The sequence below is a fragment of the Mobula birostris genome, chromosome 23 (genome assembly GCF_030028105.1).
Source record: "Mobula birostris isolate sMobBir1 chromosome 23, sMobBir1.hap1, whole genome shotgun sequence".
Lineage (NCBI taxonomy): Eukaryota > Metazoa > Chordata > Chondrichthyes > Myliobatiformes > Myliobatidae > Mobula > Mobula birostris.
The window spans coordinates 30628707-30640905 of NC_092392.1; the positions used below are offsets into that span (position 1 = coordinate 30628707).

Consider the following 12199-nt stretch of genomic DNA (forward strand, 5'->3'; position numbering starts at 1 on the left):
TATGGTTGCATCGTGATGTGTTATAGAAACACCAATGCCTTTGAATGGAAAAATCCTCCTAAAAGTGGATACGGCCTAGTCAGTCACAGGATGTTGGGGATCTTTGGGTGTTGCCTTCTTCAAACAGTGTCTCCTGTAGATGCTGTAAATGGTGACCGCCTTCAGTAACACAATTGTAGATGTTGGAGACTGATGCAGGATCTCAACCCAAAACATCAACTGTTCCTCACCACCCCCGCCCCCCAGCAGATCGGCTTGACCCATTGAATTCCTTCAGGTTGTAGATTCTAAAAATCCAAAATAAATAACCTAAAATTCTGGAGGTAGGCACAATCTGTGGAGAAAAAGTTCCAGTCAAACGCATTGCTTTCTGAAAAAGCCACCATGGTTCACAGTTATAAAGTTATAAATGAGGTGAACAAATTTATCCTTACTTTCTTTACATCCTTTGTAATATTTATCTACTTCAACTTCCTCCAAACCCTTTACAGCAGCTTACTACTTACCATTTTCTGGCAATAATTACAGTAGTAAGTAAAGTTTTTTTTCCTTGTCTGTTATCTCTGGATTCCCCCAAGGATTCAGGTTTGGCCCTAATTTCTCATCACCTACCTGCTGCCCCCAGTATCATTGTCGACAAACAGTCTTGGTTTCCACGGTCATGCCAACACCAATACTGACCTACCACAGTATCTCTTGAACCTGACGCCATCTCTAAATTTTAAAAAAAGCTGCAAATACTTAGCAGCATAGACTGGATCTGTGAAGTGTGAACTTTTTAGGTTAATAGCATTGAGCTCTTTTTGTCATGTGTTTTGCCTATCTTTGTATTTCCATCACTATATCTGTTGTGTAACATCTGTGAGATTTTTCATTTATATTTTATAGGTTGATAATCTTACAGCATCTCCAAATTCTAGCGCTACATGTGTGATACCAGGTGCTGGGTCAGTGCCATCACTATTGTGGACTCTGGTTCTATCCAGTTCCTTTTCATAGGCAATGTCTCAATCTCTCTTCGTGGCAGTTATTGGTTGAATCAAATTATTTGCAACCATAGTATAATATTTGACCCCAAGATGGGCTATCAATCATGTATTTTTGCCATCATTAGGATGAGTGTTTGGACTCTGTCCATGTCATACCTCATTTGCATTTGAAACCCTCATTCATGCCTTGACTACTTCTTGATGGCTACCTGTCTTCATTGACTGCCTGAGACTACATCCACACTAGACAGGATAATTTTGAAAACGCCAGTTTTGCGTAAAAATGATAGGCGTCCACACCAGGCATTTTTGAAAATACCTTTGTCCACATTAAAACGGGTATTTGGGCTAATCTCCTCCTATTGGGCATGCGCAGGACACATCTACACGAAACAAGCGAAAAGGAAACGGTATACTTGGTGTGCATTTGTCCAGTTACAGACTAGAAAAACTTAAAAGGAAATTGCCAAACGATGGACAGCTGTTGGCTCTCGCGCAGGAGGACTTAAAACTAAAAAATCAAATACTGGAGTGTATGGAGGCAACCGACAGGGAGTTCACATACAGTATGACCCAGCTGACAACAAACATTGAAAAACTGACTAACTCTTTTGTGCAGATGGATTTGCAATGATGAGGAATATGATGGATGGCTACCCCCCCCCCCCCCCCCCGGTACTTTTCACCGCCACAATACCAGCCTCATAGCCACTACAATAGCTACACATACAGACACACGGACCCCGGGGTGGCCCCACCAACATCTTCCCCACTCCCACAGAGGGGTCACCCTGGAAATATTTCCTACAGCCATAGTCTCTTCACCGATGAAAGGGACAACAGGCTTTTTAAAACCTCTGGTTACCCCGTACACACTACAATACCCAACCGGCGTTTTCAGATTTAAACACTCTGGAGGGCATTCTAGAAAATCTCCTTTTTTGGGGGAGGAAAACATTGTTTCAATGTGGACGGAGGGTCAAAACGAAGAGAAAAAGCTTCGGTTACGGATTTACCTGGTCTAGTGTGGACATAGCCTTAGTTTCATCTTACTTGTCTATGTCACAGTTTGCACCAGATCCTGTTATAAATATACACTCAATGGCCTCTTTATTGTCTATACCTGCTTGTTTATGCAAATATTTAATCAGCCAATCACGTAGCAGCAGCTTAATGCATAAAAGCATTCAGACATGGTCAGGGGGTTCAGTTGTTGTTCAGACTAAACATCAGAATGGCGAAGAAATGTGATCTAAGTAATTTTTGACTGTGAAATGATTGGTGCCAGACTGGGAGGTTTGAGTATTTCAAACTGCTGATCCAGGACTTTCACACACAACAGTCCCTAAAGTGTACAGAGAATGGTGTGACAATCAAAAAGCATCCAGTGAGCAGTACTTCTGTGGGCAAAAATGCCTTGTTAATGAGAGATGTCAGAGGAGAATGGTTCAAGCTGACAGGAAGGTGTCAGTAACTCAAATAACTACATGTTACAATAGTGGTGTGCAGATGAGTACCTCTGAATGCACAACATGTCAAACCTTGAAGTGGATGGGCTACAGCAGCCCAAGGCTAGACCAGGTTGCATTCCTGTACCTAATATTGGCCACTGAGTCTATAATGTGTATAAGGGGCAATGTTGATGTCCTGTTACTTCATTGAGTTATTACTGCTGTAGATAGCATGCTGATTCTGGTTTAAATAATTTTACATTGTTAATCTCAGGGGAATGGAGTTCTTGCATTTATGATATTGAAATGCTTGCAGTGAGCTTTGCTGTGTGGAGAAAAACTGTGTAGAGATGAGGTAATTAATTTCAAAACATTGTTTGCCATTCCTATTTTCCCATTCTTGCAAGTATTCATCCATGAGTACTTTTGTTTTTGTTTCAGTTGGTGAGATTCCTTGTTTTTTTAAGGGTGTCAAATAACCTTGCATCTGCATCATTTAAACATGCTTTGGTTATTACAGTAGCCTCATCATTCAAGTTTGCAAAGTGACTAGTTTCTGGATGAAGTTATTTCAAAGATCAAATTGGGTTTTGTTGGTGCTGGTCTGTGGGGTAATTCTTGAGCATTGTTTGAACTTTTATTTCTAGCTATAATTGTAGATTTTTCAGCCTTAGATTGCTGCCAAAATGTAAACGCAGCTGGACTAATTAACTACTTGTCTTTCCTGGGATTACCCACCACTGGGTGGCACAGTGGCCTGGTGGTTAGCCAAGCACTTTGTAGTACCACTGACCTGGGTTTATTTCTTACCGCTTCTTTTAAGGAATTTGTACTTTTTCCCGTGACCGCATGGGTTTCCTCTGGGTACTCTGGTTTCCTCTTGCAGTCCAAAGACCTACTCTTTGGTAGGTTAATTGGTCATTGTAAATTGTCCTGCGATTAGGCTAAGGTTAAATTGGGGGATTGCTGGGTGGTATGACTTGAAGAGCTGGAAGGGCCTACTCTGCACTATATCTCAATAAATGAAACAAATTGTAAAGTTTATTCATGCTAATTAACCAGTTTCTATAATGTTTAATGCACGATACAATATTTATGTTGTGCAGCAAATTACAATGTTCCTTGTAAGCAGATTGACAGACAAATATTTTTTGGTTCTTTATCCTTGTGAATAAATACAAGTGGAAAAAAATATCGAACGCTTTTCTTGGGGAAGGATTAACATCTATACCTGTTGCAGTGCTGCTATATGTAGATAATTTATGTGTACTCATGTCTTCTATGACGCTTTGTTTTTAGTTAATTATGCAAATTAATCGCATTTTATTCATTGTTTTTAAAATGATATTTGAAAGGGAGTGAAAAGGTAACAGCATGTTATAGCTGCTATTTTATATTTGCATGAAATTGAATGCCAAAGCCTATAGTTGGCTTTTGAAATGCACCCTGTAATTTACCTAAACATCTTGTTCCCTTGTTTTGTAGTTTTATATTTAAAAAATCTAATCAAACATGTAAAATTACAGCACAAAGGATAATTTCATAAATTGGCACAAAATGTGCTCTGAAAGCTTTTCCTTTTTGCATCTGCAAGTGGGCTTTCTTTAACATGTTCTGCAGATGCTGGAATTCCACGGATGCTGCCTCATCTGCTGAGTTCTTCCAGCATTTTGTCTGTTATTTCGTTCTTTCATGTTCAGAGGTGAAGTTTAATATGTATTCCAGTAGCAGTCTCCAGTCATCAGAAGTAAATTTAATTTCATCACTTCAAGAATTTGAGCTGAATATTGAGCATTGATTAAATTAATAAGACATAGGAGCAGAATTAGGCCATTCAACCTGTTGAGTCTGTTCTTCCATTCCATCATTTCTGATTTATTAAACATCTCGACCCCAATCTCCTACCTTCTCCTCCCTGTAACCTTTAACGCCCTGACTAACTGATAACCTATCAACCTCCCCTTTAAGTATACTCAATGATTTGGCCTCCAAGCTGTGTGTGGCAATGAATTCTACAGATTCACCACACTCTGGCTTAAGAAATTTCTCTTCATTTCTGTTGTAAATGGATGTCACTCTATTCTGAGGCTGTGTCCTCTGGTCCTAGATATTCCATTATAGGAAACATCCTCTCCACATCCACTCTATCTAGGCCTTTGAATGTTTGATAGGTTTAAATGAGATCTCACCCTAGTCAGCTAAACTCTAGTGAATTAGGGTCCAGAGCCATCAAATGCTCCTCATACGTTAGCCCTTGCATACCCTATTCAATGGTAGTCCATCTTTTTTTTAGATAAGGGGCCAAAAGCTGCTCTCGGTGTTCCAAATGTGGTCTGAACAATGCCTTATAAAGCCTCAGCATTGCACCCTTCTATTTTCTAGTCCTCTCGAAATATCTGCTGACATTGCATTTGCCTTCCTCTCCACTGATTCAACCTGCAAGTTAACCTTTGGAGAAACTTCCAGAAGGACTCCCAAGTCCCTTTGCACCTTTGATCTTTGAATTTGCTCCGTGTAGAAAATTGTCTGTGCCTTTATTCCCTTTATTGCCGATTAAATCTTCTGATGGCTGAGAGTCAGGATCAATGTTATTCCTAAACAAAAGTTTAGCATATTATTTGGTGCATTATTCGTGCATTTGGGAGAGGGTGGGGGATGGGAAATTCTAAGGGACAGATCAGAAAGCTATGCATGCTGTGACAAAAGCAAAGGAATAAAATTGCTGGTCCCTGGATTATGGAGAGGAGGATGCAGAATACATAGTAAATTTTTTGGGGGTTTTGTTTACTTTCCTGAGCAACTGTACCTCAAATTTTGTTTTCCCCCACCACTTGATTATTGGCCACCTTTTCTCATCCTCAAGTTAGCTTGATATTTAGTATTTTCTCTAACACTGACTTTTAAATGCTCTGAGTATTACGAATAAACTCTGCTCGGGCTTTCAGCCAGGTGTGGGTATTGATTACAGCCGACGTTTCGATGAAAGACTCTGCCATCTTCATCAGGGATTATGCTTGGGCATGTCTAGTCTGGTGGTATTTATACCCCTTTGGTCCATCCCTCCTGATTAGTTAGTCCTCATCCAATCAGATTTCTGCTCTCCTGCCTTGTTTAAAATTGAATTCCAGATCTTGTTTAGAATGAGACCTTCATCTTTGTTAAAATTATTTTCTTCCAGTTTTGTTTCAATGGCTTTCTTTACCAGGCAGTACCAAAAGCCATTGGCACAGCACAGTAGTTTAGTGCCGTCGAAGTCAATCCTGTGGCGATTGTGAATGCAATGTTCCGCTACCGTGGATTTCTTTGGGTAACCTAAACAGATACATCTGTGCTCCTTCATGTGGGTTTTCACTGTGTGTCCTGTTTGGCCGATTATATGCTGCTCCGTATTCACAGGGAATTCTGTGAATGCCAGATGACCTGGTCCCAGGTTGTCGTTGACCTGCATAAGCTGGTACTTGAGTTTCCTTATGGGTTTATGAATGTTATTAATCTGGTATTTTATCAGGATCCTATTCCTCCAGAAACTGGAAATGTAGGGAAGACGGGGGGGGGGGGGGGGGTTAGTGACAGGTTCCTCCTCGTTGTATCTCACTAAATTAATCATAATAAAACAGGATCTCTGGCATATTGCTCCCCAAGTACTGTACTAATTTATTGATCAAGCTATTATCATGTGGCCTGGCTTGGGTACTATTGGGACTTGGTGACTCATAACACAGAATGAAAATATCGGCATCCATTTTCTTGGCAATAGAACTTTTATAAATAAATAAATAAATGAATGAATGAATGAATAGAACTTTTCAGCTAGAGCCCAGACCCAGAGATCATCTTCAAAGTGACTTAGTAATTAAGTCACTACACTAGTACCTAGGGGACTGGATGCATGATCTGGACATGGTTTAATCATTACCACAGGAACTTGCAATTTTGGGTTTGAGTAATGACCAATAGATAAAAAAGCTGTTTATCGGTAATGATAACCATAAAGCTGTCAGGTTGTCATGATCACAGAAAGGGGCTGTTTGCATCCTTGAAGGAAATCTGGCCTACATGCGACTCCAGATTCACATCCAAGTAGTTGGCTACTAACTGCTGTGGAGTTGTTTTAGTAAGGCTGAGTTCAGGGGCAAATAGGATAGTAAATGTGGTCCCTATCCAGCAGCGCCAACATCCTGTGAATGAATTAAAGAAACAAAAATGAAAGAATATTGAATAATGACAAACCAGTCAAGTTGTCACAATTGTTTGGTCTGTCTCAATTTAAGCAACTTGCAGGCTATGCCATCCCCTTTATATTTTTACTGGGTCAAATAAAGTTGTTTATTATTTGGCACTTGTTACACTTAAAATAGAATTGTTATCCAGCATGCTTAATTACCCATGCTTGTGATAGTTACTTTTAACAGAATGAACAAAATTCAATCTGAACATTTACCCATGCACCATTTAAGTTTGTCTGTTCTGGAAACCAGAATTTAGAGATATGTTTAACCTTAATTCCATTGATTATTTTTTTAAAAAAGTAGTTTTAAGTAAAAATGAGGTTAAACATGTGGTAATTATCCACCAGATTGGGAAGTTCCATGCACCCTCTTAAAAAGAATTTAACTTGTGTTGAATTCCAAACACTACAATTACAGCAGACATAAAGTAGACTTTTAAGTTTAAATTCATGTCTCAAGAGCCTCTTCAGATCATGACTTGATTTTTCTTTTTGTTTTTAATATAATGCCTAGAATATAATCTTTCAATTTGCTTATACACTTTTAATAATTTTCACGTTAAATTAGAATTGTTATTTGAACTTCCCCCAAATTAAGAGGAATTTATGGCATGGAATCGTTATTTGCTTTTGATTCCAGCACTTGTAATCCCCAGAAATTAATGGCTGCCAATCGATGTATGTTTGGACTGAGCACAGCTGGTTCTGCAAGGTGAGTAAATGCCAAGATATTTGGTCTGGATTTTATCATCTTTGATAGTATGACTTCAAAAATGCCTGCAAAAACTACAGAACTAATAAATTTGACCAGAACAAGGTCAAATAACCTATTTGATTACTTTAAATGAGTAGCCTTTTGATGCTTCCCTCAGCTTCCTTTTCTCATTTCTTCCTTTTAGTCATAATTTTGCCGCCTTCTCATTGTCAAACTGTATCTTGTGTTCTTGGCCACACTGTCTCCATTCACTTTTATTTTTTTTTTAATGCCTGTACAGATATTGTTCTAGAGCAGCTCCACTAATAAATAAAAGTTCATCCCTTCACAAATGGACAGAAACAGAGGAAAAGATGCTTATTTCTTGCAGTTGGTTTTAGCCCAAATTTTAAAATTTTGTTTTCTTGATGTCATCTCTTTTTAAAGCAAAACATGAGTGTTACATTTTGTAACTCCAAAACATTAAACTAATTGGAAGAAAAACAAGGAGCTGAGAGATGCAACTCTAACTTCATCCTTTAAGCGAGGCGCACCCTTCTCAATTGGTAGCATCAAGACATATGCAACTCATGTAGATTTACATATATAATCAAAGAACACTTAATCAGACAATATATACAATATTACTCAAATATTACTGAAATACTAAATAACACAACATTCCTCCCTGCTTATCTATTAATTTCAGTACAGAATGCATCTCAACTATACGAAGTACAACTACTAGATAGACTTTCACAGCATACTACATTTTTAAATAGTCCCATTCAGGCTGAAAATTTTAATCGTTGGTGGAAGGCTTCTTACTCTTGTGGAATAACTTCTTTCCTGACAAATGGGTGCCACTTTGCTTGGCAGGTGAGACCTGTGAGGCTGAAACTATCTCGGGTTTTATAGCCTTCTCCATGGTGGTTGTGGGAATTAACTCTGAGACTGACAGTTCTGGATACCTCTCCTCATTTTCTTGGCTTTTCTCTCTGGATCTATATTAATCCTTGCTTCTCTCCTAGTTGTGGCTTCTTTCTCTTTGTTTATCCTGTGCTTTCTCTTTTGTCTGGGATGTGCATCTTGATCTTGGAAGGTCCACTTCTGCTTTTTTAAAATTTATTTTTTTTTAAACCAGATACTTACTGTTTATAAATCTGTAGTTTTTTTCTGTTTTCTGCTTTTTAAAAAAAAACTATTCTGAAGAACATATGCTGCACTGTTTTATTTTACTGGAACATCTTGCTGCGCTTCCACGGGTAGGTAGTTGTCTCGGGTCCATTTTAAAAATACCTTGTCATCACCATTGTTTCTCCAAAATATTAAACTAATTGGAAGAACAGCAAGGAGCCGAGATTTGCGGGTCTAACTTTGTTTTTAACTTTATCGAGGCGAGCACATGGTATCGTCATGATGTATGGAATTCATGTAATTTTACCTATAATCATAATGAATTATATTCTTAATCAAACAGCATATTTACAATGCCACTCAAATACTGATATATTAAATAAGAATGAGCATACACAGGAAAAATGTATATTTGTTTGAATGATTAAAAATCTGTTTTGTGCCTTAATGTTTTGCAGTTCTATGCATCAGGTCATGTGCATCTGAAAACCTCATCCATACCTTCACTAGTTCTGGGTTAACTGTGTAGGGTAAACTTTGTAGTTTTTCCAGATCTCTGCTACCTATGTTGTGACCTGCATAAAGTCCTGTTCATTCATCACTTACCCCTCACTGACTTGCACTATCCACCTCGGGTTTAACAATTCTCAACCCGGTTTACAAATTCATTCATGGCAAGCTGCTCTTTATTGTAATTCTTCTTCCCTGCCCCAACCCCCTGAAATTTTTACACTTGAATCTCAAATTCTTCTGCCTCCATGTTCATCATTCTGTTTTCGTAACTATGACCCCCCCCCCACCCTCCTTGTGTCTCCCTCTGTTTTTCCTTCTTAGAGATGGTCCTTAAAAATCTATTCCTTCGACAAAGTTTTTACATTTATCTTGGTAGCTGTTCATCTGTTATGTCAAATTTATTGCTAACATTCCTGTGAAGTTACATGGTACATGTTGCCAAGGTAAGAGGTGCTATGTAGATGCATACTTCATTTGTTCCTCTGGGAAAATGTTTCAGTTGTTCTCTGGACTCCAAAGTATTCCACTGCATCTTCAATGGGAACATTTTATGCACTTGACTTACTCACTTAGCTTGGAAGAAGCAAAATATTTGTCGCTGTGCAAAAAGGGTTTTAAGAGGCTGAATAAACAGATTCAATGCCACTATCAGATACCTTTTAGGTATTAAGATAGTGTTATCTCATATTTGCATCCTGTAGTTGTATCCAATGAGTTCATTATTGAGCCTGGTAAAACCCGTTTCCCACTGCAACAAAAACTTAGCTTGGAAGAAACGAAATAAAGTGAGAAAGCCAAGTCCTTAAAATGGATGTGAAGTGATGAAAGCAGCCAGGTCAGTCCTGAAGGAGGATCTCAGCCCAAAATAACTATTTGGTCATTTCCATAGATAATGCCTGACCTGCTGAGCTCCTCCAACATTTTGTGTTGCTGTGTTTATTTGATTTGCATTGTACATGTGTTTGTATGACATAGTGTTTGATCTGCTTGAAGGAAGTTCTGAGCATGTTGCTCAGATCTACCCAAATTCTTGATCCTTGAACGCCTCTTGTGTCAGTTAATTTAAAAATAATCTTAGATTGGAATTTTTTTTGCTATTGTAATGGCCGGGTGTTTTACATTTATGGAATATAGTTGTAGAGCACCAGGGATGGGCTCTTCAGTCTGACAAGTTCATGCCAACTATTAAGTAGTTGCATACACCAATCCTGTTTGCTAGCTTTCCCTGCCTTGTCTATTTAGGTGCTCATCTAAATACTAAACCATGGTATGAGGCTTTGACTTCACTGCCTCGGGCAGTGTTTTCTAGATTCCAACCACCCACTGATTCATAACGTTCAAAGTAAATTTACTATGAAAGTACCTATATGTCACCATGTACTACCCTGCGATTCAGTTTCTTGCAGGCATTCACAGTAAGTAGAAAGAAACAAATAGAATCAGCAATATTACATACAAGACAACCATTGAATTAAATTGACTTTATTTCTTACATCCTTCACATACATACATACGAGCTCCTAGCTGGTGTGCTGCAAGGAGACACTCTGACACCCTACATCTTTATAATCGTCCTTGATTACGCTCTGCGTTCAAGCTACCAAAGATCGTGGCAAGCTTGGTTTTACCACAAAACCAGGGTGAACTAAAAGGGTCAGACCACTTACGCTCAAAGATCTCGATTTTGCAGATGACATAGTCCTGCTCTCTGACCAGATGGAGGAAGCACAGCAGCTACTGACAAAAGTGGAAATTGAATGCAATAAAGTTGGACTTCACCTAAACGCTAAAAAGACAGAGTACATGGCGTTTAACTGCAACGAAGGTACTCTCAAGACTGTTGAGAATGATACCATTAAGAAAGTCTTTGACTACAAGTACCTCGGGTCAAGAATGATGAGTTCGAAGAAGGACATAAAGATACGGAAGGCGCTGGCGTGGAGGGCTATGAACGACATGAAGGAAATCTGGAAGTTGAACCTGACCAGAGGGCTTAAAAAGACGATTTTCATAGCAGTCATAGAATCCATTCTCATGTACGGATGCGAGATGTGGACTCTCACCAAGACGATGCGAACATCTCTAGAAGGTTGCTATACACGAATGCTCCGGATGGCTCTTGACGTGAATTGGCAACAGCACATGACGAACGTCGAGCTCTATAACAACCTACTGATGCTCACTACTAAAATTGAGGTGAGAAGACTGCAACTAGCAGGGATGTCTGCGCCACCCTGAGCTACCTGCCAGCCTAGTCATCATATGGGAGCCCAAGCACGGGAGGATGAACCCTGGGCGCCCTCCCAAGACTATGGTCAACACGCTCCTAGAAGATAGCGGAGCGGCTAATACAGATGAACTGAACACACTGATGAGGGAGAAGTGGAGAGTCCGTCATTGGGGCCCGACGCCGGCCCCCTAGGCCTGAGTCGACATAGTAGTAGCTGACATACATAAGTAAAAATCTTTATCTTGTATCTCCATATAAATGTGTAATTTATAGTAATTTGTAATAAATAGTATGTACAACAGAACAGTCAATATAGCTTAGAAATACAATTGTATCAGCACATTAATCAGTCTGATGGCCTGGTGGAAGAAGATGTCCCGGAGCCTGGCTTTAATGCTGCAGTACTGTTTCCTAGATGGTAGCAGCTGGAACAGTTTGTGGTTGGGATGGCTCAGGTCCCCCATGATCCTTCAGGCCTTTTTTACACACCTGTCTCTGTAAACATCCTGAATAGTGGGAAGCTTACATCTACAGATGCGCTGGGCTGTCTGCACCACTCTGTGCAGAGACCTGCGATTGAGAGGAGTACAGTTCCCATACCAAGCAGTGATGTGGCCAGTCAGGATGCTCTCAATTGTGTTCCTGTAGAAAGTCCTTAGGATTTGGGGACTCATGCCAAACCTCTTCAACCATATGATGTGAAAGAGGCACTGTTGTGCTTTTTTACACCACACAGCCGGTATGTACAGACCATGTGAGTTCCTTGATGTGTATGCTGAGAAACTTCAAGCTGTTCACCCTCTCAACCCCAGATCCATTGATGTCAATAGGGATGAGCCTGTCTCCATTCCTCCTGTAGTCCACAACCAGCTCTTTTGTATTCGTGACATTGAGGGAGAGATTGTTTTCTTAACGCCACTGTGTCAGGGTGATGACTTCTTCTCTGTAGGGTGCCTC

General features: G+C 39.6%; 1 protein-coding gene across 3 annotated transcripts in view; it reads left to right on the forward strand.

Annotated features, from left to right (window-relative positions):
* sephs1 (selenophosphate synthetase 1) overlaps positions 1–12199 on the forward strand; it is a 74129-nt gene that overhangs the window by 8493 nt on the left and 53437 nt on the right. Inside the window, exon 2 of one of the 3 annotated variants that reach the window (XM_072241263.1) lies at positions 7325–7380. The exons of the other annotated variants lie outside the window; for them this stretch is intronic. The gene's annotated coding sequence lies outside the window, so the exon portion shown is untranslated. The remainder of the gene's footprint in view (positions 1–7324; positions 7381–12199) is intronic. 3 annotated transcript variants of the gene reach the window in all.